General features: G+C 36.5%; 1 pseudogene; it reads left to right on the top strand.

The window, feature by feature from the left end:
- The first annotated feature begins 235 nt into the window (after window positions 1-235).
- On the top strand, window positions 236-335 carry LOC113319789 (annotated as a pseudogene).
- The last annotated feature ends 10,866 nt before the right edge of the window (window positions 336-11,201 follow it).

Raw genomic sequence — 11,201 nt, 5'->3', positions numbered from 1 at the left:
ATCTGACTCATAGGATCCTTCTACCCTATTGACATTTCCTCTACTTAGAAGAATTGTTTTCTGGGGTTCCCTATTATTTTCCCATTGTTGGGTCTTATTGGCGATTTCATTCAAAAATGTCATCGCCTCATCAACAGTTTTATTCTCAAACCCACCTATGCATAAGGACTCAACCATGGTTGTTGTTGAATAATTTAAACCCTCGTAGAGGATCTGAGCTAACCTAACCTTCTCTAAACCATGATGAGGACATTGAGAAATTAAGTCATTGAACCTTTCTAAATACCTATATAAAGATTCTCCCTCTTGTTGAGAAAAAGTACAAATTTGTGTCCTAATAGACGATGTTTTGTGCCTTGGGAAAAACTTATGTATAAAGGCAGATGTAAGTTGTTCATAGGTTTCAATTGACTCAGAATCCAAACTATACAGCCAAGATTTGGCTTTATCTTTTAAGGAAAATGGGAATAACCTAAGTTTCAACGCATCATCACTTAGGTTCTTAATTTTCAGAGTACTACAAACTTCCTCAAATTCCCAAACATGAAAATAGGGGTTCTCATTCTCCTTCCCTAAAAACATTGGGAGCATCTGTAAAGTCCCAGGTTTCAGTTCATAATTTTCCTCGGTTTCAGCTAACTTGATACAAGACGGACGAGAGGTCCTAGTTGGGTTTAGCAAAGCTTTCAAAGTTGCCATTTATGGCACTACCAAAGGACTAGGGGTACTTTCCTCACAAAGAGACAGATTCTCAAAACTGAAGTTTCCAAAAACGGGGCTCTCAAAAGAAGAGTCTTCGAGCTCCCCGCCTTCACAAGAAGAACTACTAGATTTTTCACTAATCAGACGACCTAGAGTGTTTCTTTTTCAAGCCCGTTCTCTAATGACCTCGGGCATACACTAGAAAAACAAAACTAAAACGAAAAATCCCTGAAAGGGAAGGGAAGTTCTATGCAAACACAAACAAGGATGACTCCACCACAACAAACCTACTGAATTCTGGCAAACAAAAAGCATGATGGCTCCACTTAGATTTTTTCTAGACCAGCTTCTAATCCTTCAAAAGGGAATTCGTTACAATTTAAGAAAACCCCTCTGGAATCAATCCGAGTCAAAGTAAGTTGAATTGAGGCGAGGGAAGCTCAGTGGAGCTTTGATACCCAAGGCCTCACCGCTATCACAAGGCGGCGCAGTCACGCATTCAACTCACAGAAACCATCATGAACTTCGAAGTATGCTAAAAGAGTAACCAATATTTTTCGAACGACTTACCTACTAAGCTCGTTATCCTATAGGTCTCGTTCTATTCCAAATTTTAAAGCTTAGGTTCGCGTTTGGTTTCGTTTTCCTAAGGCGGGCAAGAAGAGAACGGTGATGAAATCCGAACCCTTATCTTGTATGGCCAGTCCTTGCCCTTTACTAGGAATTTAAAACATCCGTTTTCAGTTCCTCAGCATATATGCAAACGAAGGAATACAGTAACTCGCTGACAGGAGATTCGCGAGTGTTTCGACAAACTTACCTCCCGTTCCAGACGGGGGATGAACCGTTGTCGTCGACTCGGGCCACAACTCCTATGTTGTGTACGAACCCGAGAGGCAGAGGTGATATCGTAATCACCGTCCTTCTCTACAAACAGTTTAATATTTAATCTACCCTTCCGTAGGGTTTAAAAAAAATTAATGTCCAAATGTCCAAAGTCCAAAAGAAAGGTCCAAAAAATAAAGTGCAAAAAGAAAAAGAAAAATACAAAATAAAAAGAATTCCTAATACAATCTAATAAAATAACACTCTCTTTTTCTATAAAATAAAAAAAATTCTTCTTCTTTAGCTCCTTTTGCTTTGCCTTTTACTTCAAGTCTTTAAATACAATCTGCGCTCCGTGTAGCAACTGTCCTCTGTGGGGTGTTCCGAGTGATTTTTCGAGCCGATTTTTCCAACAATATTTATTTTCCAAAAATACCTAAAAATACACAAAACACCATAATAAGGACGAAAACGAGTACCAACAATACGAAACATTGAGGACAAATTAGACACATAAATGCGTCTATCACTAACTCCGAAATACTTTCTAGAGAATCAACTAGACAGTCACACTCAATCTAGGTAAAAGTATCTCAAGGAGTTAATATCTTTCTCTTGATTTGATTTACTCAAGCTAATAGAAATCAGTGAGTCCTAATCCAATACAAGGAATAACTCGGATCGTACCAAAGACCAATATCCGAGGATCAATCAATGACAATCAACAACCAAAGGTTGGATTACTCTAATTGATGATCTAACGCACAACCTGTACTCAATTATAAAGATAAAACAATATAATGCGTAAATTGAAATAACATAGACACCAGAAATTTTGTTAACGAGGAAACCGCAAATGCAGAAAAACCCCGGGACCTAGTCCAGATTGAACACACACTGTATTAAGATGATACAGACACTAGCCTAATCCAAGGTACAGTTTTACTCCCTACACCTCTGATCCAAGCAGGATACTATGCACTTGATTCCCTTAGCTGATCTCACCCACAACTAAGAGTTGCTACGACCCAAAATCGCAGGCTTTGACAATAAACAAATATGTCTCACACAGACAAGTCTATCAAAGGATCAATCTGTCTCCAAAATTTTTGTTCCTTCTTTTGATAATAATCAAGGTGAACAGGAGCCAATTGATAATCTGGTCTTATATTCTCGAAGAACATCCTAGATTAATCAATCACCTCACAACAATCTTAATTGTATGGTAGTGAAACAAGATGTTGTGGAATCACAAACAATGAGACGAAGATGTTTGTGATTACTTTTTATATCTTACCTATCGGAGATATCAAATCTCAAGACAATCAATCTGATTGTACTCGTACGATAGAAGATGCAAGATCAGATCACACAACTACGATAAAAGTAGTATGGGTCTGGCTTCACAATCCCAATGAAGTCTTTAAGTCGTTAACCTGGTTTTAGAAGAAGAAAACCAAGGTTAAAGGAGAACCGACTCTAGTACGCAAACTAGTATCACACATAAGGTGTGGGGATTAGTTTTGCACAATACTAGATGTCTCCTTTATATAGCCTTTCAAATCAGGGTTTTTCCTTAGTTACAAAGCAATTAATATCCACCGTTAGATGAAAACCTGATTTAGATTCAAGTTAATATTTCTCAACCGTTAGATCGAAAACTTAGCTTGTCATACACAAATGACTGTACGCTTCTAGGTTTGTTAACCGCACCCAAACGTGTACATTGTTGGTTCAACAATAGTCTATCCAAAGAGGTTAACCATATAGCGTTTCATACCAACCATGTTCTTCTTCACCATAACTAGTTCAATTGACTCAAATGAACTAGTTAAGAGAGTTGTTCAATTGCAAGGAAATCTTATGTAACTACACAAGACACAATTGAAGCAAAGATGATTTGATTCACTCGAATCGGTTTATGAACTTTAATATCCGCGGTTTGCAAATGCATTACTTAGTCTTTTAAGATTAAGTTCAGAAATCATCTTTAGATATATAACCTTCTCAAGTTCGCAGACTAGGTTCGCGGACTTAAGACACCGGATAGAGTTTACAAACTCCAGCAGAAATTCTCGGTTTCGAGAACTACGCCGGTTCGCGGATTTGGCTCACACAAGTAGTTTGTTAACTCCAGCAGAAATTCTCGGGTTTGAGAACTTCGACAGTTCGCGGACTTGGCACTTGCCATACTTCCGGTTCTCTTGATCAACAAAGTTTGAAAACTTCGGTTCAAGGAATCCATTGGTTATGTAATCTAAGATCTCATTCCAATCATTGAAACATTCTTAGAGGACGTTATATAGTTGTTACACTATTTCTCGTCAAAGCAATTTTCAAAGTGATTGAAACATTCATGACTTTCGTCACTAGGTAAAGATAAACTTGGTCGAAGCGAAAGGCTTACCAACACATATTTCGAGATATAGATAGGCGAGGTATACTCGGCTCGAAATACCAAATGTGTATGATCTAGTCTATGTATATATCATACGACTTTTGTCTCAAAGAGTAGGAGATAGAATAGATAGATTTTTGAGTGACAGATAAGTTCAAGTCTACACATACCTTTTTGTCGAGAAGTTCCACCGGTTCCTTGAGTAGATCTTCTACTTGTATGATGAATCTCCATGAAGTCCTTGAGCTCAACTACACTTACTATCCTAGTCCGAGACTTAGCTATAAGAGACTAGAAATCAAGACTTATAGTTTTGATCACTAACATTGACAAACATTCTTGAGATAGCAACGCATGCGAGTTTGACCGAGCAGTGCTCTAACAATCTCCCCCTTTGTCAATTTTATTGACAAAACTATCAATACATTTGGAATACAAAAATGATAATGAAACTTTAGTAGCTCCTATTCCACATGTCTAATCTTCAACATTCCTCGAAATCTTCGTCACTTCCAAGTACTCCAATGATATTAAAGGTTGTAAGTTTAGCATCACCATTGTTGAAGATCCGTAGTTATAACAATGAGAAAGCATCGGTCTCGATCATTGTTATACAGTGTCATGGTATTATTATACAATGTCAAAGTCCAATTGTATCACAACTTCAACAATAATACTATGGTGATATGTATCACTCCCCCTTAGTCAATACTCCATCTCACATGAAAACCACTCCCCCTTACACAATGATCCGAAAACCATATGTATTTGTAGTGTGAACTACATATTAATTCTCCCCCTTTTTGTCAATAAAATTGGCAAAGGTACAAGAACGGGATCATAATGAAATTTCCGTAAGAGACATTTCATGACTGAGAGAAAGAAACACACATCATCTTATTTAGATGCAATCATATAGCCGAAGCTAACAACATTCATCAAATAGTTCAAAAATACAAGATAACCCCTCTAAAATTCCACAGCCGCACACCCCTCAAGATATGACCATTAAGCACAAGTTCAAAAGAACTCTCCCCCATTTGATGTCATTCCCGAAAGAAAAACAAGAGCGACCTTAATTTCGAAAGAAAAAAAGGATTTTATTGGACACCAAAAACCATAAGAATGATTTTTTTATATCCAAAAACTCAATCAAATTAATCACAAGTAAAACCCGTGATTAATTTAATCGGTATACGCAATCAAATTAAACACGAAAAGTGATCAATTCAATTGTTTGTGCTCAACATAAGAAAACTCATGGAGACACAAAAATACTCAACTAGATTAATTACAGGAGAACCCATAATTAATCTAATTGGAATACACAACCAAACTAATTACGAAAGTAATCAATTTAATTATCAATTGTTTTGCTCGACATAAGAAAACTTACGGAGCAATAACTAAATAACCAAACAAGATGTTTAATTTAGTTCAAAATGCTCAACATAAAGTACCTTAGGGAACAACCAACAAAGCTAATCAAAAATAATCAACTTGGTTGTATCGTGCTCAACATAAGACACATTACAGAGCCTCACAGTAATACATACGAAAATGGATCATGGATGATCAATACCGCGGAATACACAAGGATTCATTCTATTTTCAATCATTATTTGCATAACAACAATAATAGACATAATCCTTGAAAACAAAAGATTTTAACCTATCTTCCATCAACATAATTGTCAATATAGGCTTAACTTTTGTATTTGTCAAAAGTCCATTCATCCTTTTACCAGTACGTGAATACCGACCACGAGCGACTTTACTTTTGATAAAGTATGGGACCTTCAAGTTCACGGACGCAAACATACATATCCGATAACAAGTTGCAATATCACAAATCATAAAGATTAATACTGCAAAAACATCATCCTCCAAATATTTTTAGAATTTAAAACCAATAAATCTAAAAACTTGAAGATGAAACCCTTGGACATAGCAATGTGTAATCACAATAATGGCCATTCCAAACTCTAGTAACCCTTCTCAAAAATAAGAATAAATTCTCATAAGAAGTTTCCTAGGCAACAAGACAAACTCGTAATGCACATACAAGATGATTTGTCCTTATAGGGTAGAATCAATCTTTTTCGCATGGATTTACACCAATAATATCTACCAAAGGCGTATAAAAATATTTTCTTAACAAAGAAGAACATACAAAGTCAATAACGACTATGCACCATAGTTCACAAAGGATGATTGTGAACATTCAAGAATTCCATAGCACTGCGTACTACTTTTCATTCTTGAACTTCCTTCTTTGTGATTCACCAACAAAATTATTTTAAAAGCTACAAATTATATTATAAGATTAGTTCTCCAAGAATCCAAGTGCCCAAGTTCAATAGAAGTGGAACAAGTGCAACAAAACGGAGCAAAATACTCAAACATAAGAGACAGGACAAATACCAATCTTAACTCATCCAAATTCAAGGTTTCTCATCTCCATTTTAAATATAATTCAAATAGGAAGATAGTGAAAAAAGAATGAGGTCAATCCGAGTTCGGACGAAGAAGTTACGTCCAAAACAAGTTTGCCGAATATCGACGTCAAGTATGCATACGGGTTTGCAAACGAATTTTCGTATCCTGGAGCAGTATGCAGACCGGGTTTGAGAACTTAAACACCTGGATTTTGGTTTTAAATTATGTTATGCATACTTGGTATGTATACCATGAAGTCCAAACATCCCGAACTAATGTTTTCAAACCCAAATATTTAAGAACCTTAAACACAGATCAAGTTAGGTAGAAATGAACGATAAGCAAGGTACATGGATCATTGTAAGTACTCAAACAAGTAATAAAAACATAAAACTTTCTCAAGTTTATAGACATACCTTTTTAGAAAAGTCCATTTTAATTTTACAGCCTTACGGAATATAATATGTGCGCCCTAGTTGTTATGCTTCCCTCACCGTATACATAGCAGGGCATTTCTTGGTGAGGATGCATTTTCAACACAAACAAGTTGTGTTGAGGTGAGCAATGTCTTGCTCACCATGGCACCAAGAAAGAGTTTCTTTTCAACAACTCTTAAATATTGTAGTGTTGAGAAACACCCAAGGAACTGTTTTTATAAGTCTATCAAAGAAGTTCAAGAGAACCCAAAAAGATTTGTGTTTCTGATTTCTTGTTTTCCAACTTATAAAAAACAGTTTCTGCAGATAGTTTTTAGTACTGCGAAGGGAAACTCTTTTGATAAAAATAGACGTCCTAGATTCTTCATAAAAGAAGACAATACTACTATCTTGATAGGAAGTATCAGGAATTGAGCAACGAATCAATTCATGCTTTGAGGTGATACACTCAGATAACTGAGATTTAAACTCCTCTTGTAATTCGTTTAGTTTATCACAACTAATTGGATTACGCAGAGGAGGAGCATTGCTCTCACTGATTAGTAAATCAATATCAACCTCAACATGAATATTATTCATCATAACTTGATTTAGCCTGTCAACAGATTCTTGCTTTTTCTGGAGGTATAACTCAACATCAAGAGATAAGCTCTCAAGCTTCTTTTCAAGCTCTGAAAACACTTCAAGGGATTTTAAACCTAGTGGAGGTTTAGATAGAATTTCTTCTACAGATTTTATTAAATCAGTCATGGAAGAGAATTCTGAAATCCCTGGATCTGGTGGTGCATTTATTGAGATACCACTAATGTTCATAGAGTCAGATCGCTACAAACACAGACTTGTAAGGTCTTGAACGTGTTTGCCTGCTCTGATACCAATTGAAAAAGCGGGGGTCTAACAACACCACCCAATATTGCGCTTAGCAATCTGTATGGACTAACTCCGAAATACTTTCTAGAGAATCAACTAGACAGTCAGAGTCAATCTAGCTAAAAGTATCTCAAGGAGTTAATATCTCTCTCTTGATTTGATTTATTCAAGCTAATAGAAATCAGCGAGTCCTAATCAAATACAAGGAATAACTCGGATGGTACCAATGACCAATATCTGAGGATCAATCAATGACAATCAACAACCAAAGGTTGGATTACTCTAATTGATGATCTAACGCACAACATGTATTATTTCAACTATAAAGATAAAACAATATAATGCGGAAATTGAAATAACACAGAAACCAGAAATTTTGTTAACGAGGAAACCACAAATGCAGAAAAACCTCGGGACCTAGTCCAGATTGAACACACACTGTATTAAGCCGCTACAGACACTAGCCTACTCCAAGCTAACTTCGGACTGGACTGGACTGTAGTTGAACCCCAATCAGTCTCCCACTGATCCAAGGTACAGTTGTACTCCCTACGCCTCTGATCCCAGCAGGATACTGCGCACTTGATTCCCTTAGCTGATCTCACCCACAACTAAGAGTTGCTATGACCCAAAATCGCAGGCTTTAACAATAAACAAATCTGTCTCACACAGACAAGTCTATCAAAGGATCAATCTGTCTCCCACAGAAAAACCCTAAAGTTTTTGTTCCGTTTTTTGATAATAATCAAGGTGAACATGAACCAATTGATAATCCGGTCTTATATTCCCGAAGAACATCCTAGATTAATCAATCACCTCACAAAAATCTTAATCGTATGGTAGCGAAACAAGATGTTGTGGAATCACAAACAATGAGACGAAGATGTTTGTGATTACTTTTTATATCTTGCCTATCGGAGATATCAAATCTCAAGCCAATCAATCTGATTGTACTCGTACGATAGAAGATGCAAGATCAGATCACACAACTACGATAAAAGTAGTATCGGTCTGGCTTCACAATCCCCATGAAGTCTTTAAGTCGTTAACCTGGTTTTAGAAGAAGAAAACCAAGGTTAAAGGAGAATCGACTCTAGTACGCAAACTAGTATCACACATAAGGTGTGAGGATCAGTTTTGCACAATACTAGATGTCTCCTTTATACAGCCTTTCAAATCAGGGTTTTGCCTTAGTTACAAAGCAATTAATATCCACCGTTAGATTAAAACCTGATTTAGATTCAGGCTAATATTTCTCAACCGTTAGATCGAAAACTTAGCTTGTCATACACAAATGACTGTACGCTTCTAGGTTTGTTAACCGCACCCAAACGTGTACATTGTTGGTTCAACAATAGTCTACCCAAAGAGGTTAACCATATAGCGTTTCATACCAACCATGTTCTTCTTCACCATAACTAGTTCAATTGACTCAAATGAACTAGTTAAGAGAGTTTTTCAATTACAAGGAAATCTTATGTAACTACACAAGACACAATTGAAGCAAAGATGATTTGATTCACTCGAATCGGTTCATGAACTTTAATAGCCACGGTTTGCAAATGCATTCCTTAGTCTTTTAAGATTAAGTTCAGAAATCATCTTTAGATATATAACCTTCTCAAGTTCGCAGACGAGGTTCGCGGACTTAAGACACCGGATAGAGTTTACAAACTCCAGCAGAAATTCTCGGGTTCGAGAACTACGCCGGTTCGCGGACTGGGTTCGCGAACTTGGCTCACACAAGTAGTTTGTTAACTCCAGCAGAAATTCTCGAGTTTGAGAACTTCGGCAGTTCACGGACTTGACACTTGCCATACTTCCGGTTCTCTTAATCAACAAAGTTCGAAAACTTCGGTTCAAAGAATCCATTGGTTATGTAATCTAAACTCTCATTCCAATCATTAAAACATTCTTAGAGGATGTTATACAGTTGTTACACTATTTCTCGTCAAAGCAATTTTCAAAGTGATTGAAACATTCATGACTTTCGTCACTAGGTAAAGATAAACTTGGTCGAAGCGAAAATCTTACCAATACATATTTCGAGATATAATAGGCGAGGTATACTCGGCTCGAAATACCAAATGTGTATGATCTAGTCTATATATAACATACGACTTTTGTCTCAAAGAGTAGGAGATAGAATAAATAGACTTTTGAGTGACAGATAAGTTCAAGTATCCACATACCTTTTTGTCGAGAAGTTCCACCGGTTCCTTGAGTAGATCTTCTACTTGTATGATGAATCTCCATGAAGTCCTTGAGCTCAACTACACTTACTATCCTAGTCCGAGACTTAGCTATAAGAGACTAGAAATCAAGACTTATAGTTTTGATCACTAACATTGACAAGCATGCTTGAGATAGCAACCATGCGAGTTTGACCGAGCAGTGCTCTAACAAAGTCTAAAGAAGCCTGGGATATCTTAGAAACTGTATTCGAAGGGAATACCTCTGAAAATCAAGATAGGCTTCAAAACCTAAATTCTGATTGGGAAAACCTTCGTATGGCTGATGAAGATTCATTTGATGAGTTTAATCACAAAGTGTCTGAAATTGGTAATGCATCTTTTGCATTGGGTAAGACTATTCCTTAAAAGTACATTGTGATGAAAATTCTCAGATCGTTACCAGCCAAATACGATTCTAAGAAGCATGCCATCGTTGAAGGAAATAACCTTAATACTCTATCTAGAAATACCTTGGTTGGGAAGTTAAAGATCTTTGATCATGAGCATACATCCAAATCTGGAAAGGATATTGCTTTCAAAGCACAAAAGAACACTAAATTACTTGATAAAAGTAAAATTGTTGGCATCTCTGAAGATGATACCTCTGAGACTGATTCATCAGGTGAAGATCTTGACAAGTCAGTCTCTTTGATCACAAGACAGTTTAGAGATATTCTTTTACAGTTCACTAGAGATAAACCTAAGTCATCAGTTAAAACTCATAATCGGGTTCCTCCTAAAAACAGGGATACTGACGATACTGATGACGAGGATATGCCACAGTGCTTCAAGTGTAAAGGTTTTGGTCATTTTGCAAATGAGTGTCTGAATCGTATAAAGTAAACTGGAAACAAAGGTCTTGCTGCAACTCTTGATGAAATGTCTAATCACTATGATTCTAATGAAGATGAAAAATCAAGTGTTGCACTCCTCTGTGAAAATATTGATTTTGATAATTGTATCAATACATACATCAACCTCGATATTCTTCTGGGAGAAACTTCAACCACTTTGGAGAATAAAATGGATTTCTCTTTGTCTACTGGAAATTCTATTTCTAATTTTCAGGTTCTACCTTGTGTCTAGCAGCTTGCACAACTATGGCGTCTGAACTACCCTCTATATTGACATGTTCTTATTGTACCCTCAAGGGTCATGAACTCTCCAATTGTTTCAAGTACAAACACAAGATAAGATATGTTAATAAACTTCAACGAAGAGCAAATCGATTAGCAAACAAGCTCAAATTTGTTCAGAAGTCGTCTGAGGTATGTAAATTTATCTCTTCTCCAAAGA

This window comes from Papaver somniferum, chromosome 10 (assembly GCF_003573695.1).
Source record: "Papaver somniferum cultivar HN1 chromosome 10, ASM357369v1, whole genome shotgun sequence".
Taxonomy (NCBI): domain Eukaryota; kingdom Viridiplantae; phylum Streptophyta; class Magnoliopsida; order Ranunculales; family Papaveraceae; genus Papaver; species Papaver somniferum.
Note: the sequence above shows the minus strand (reverse complement) of the source record. Positions and strands in the feature narration are given on the sequence as shown.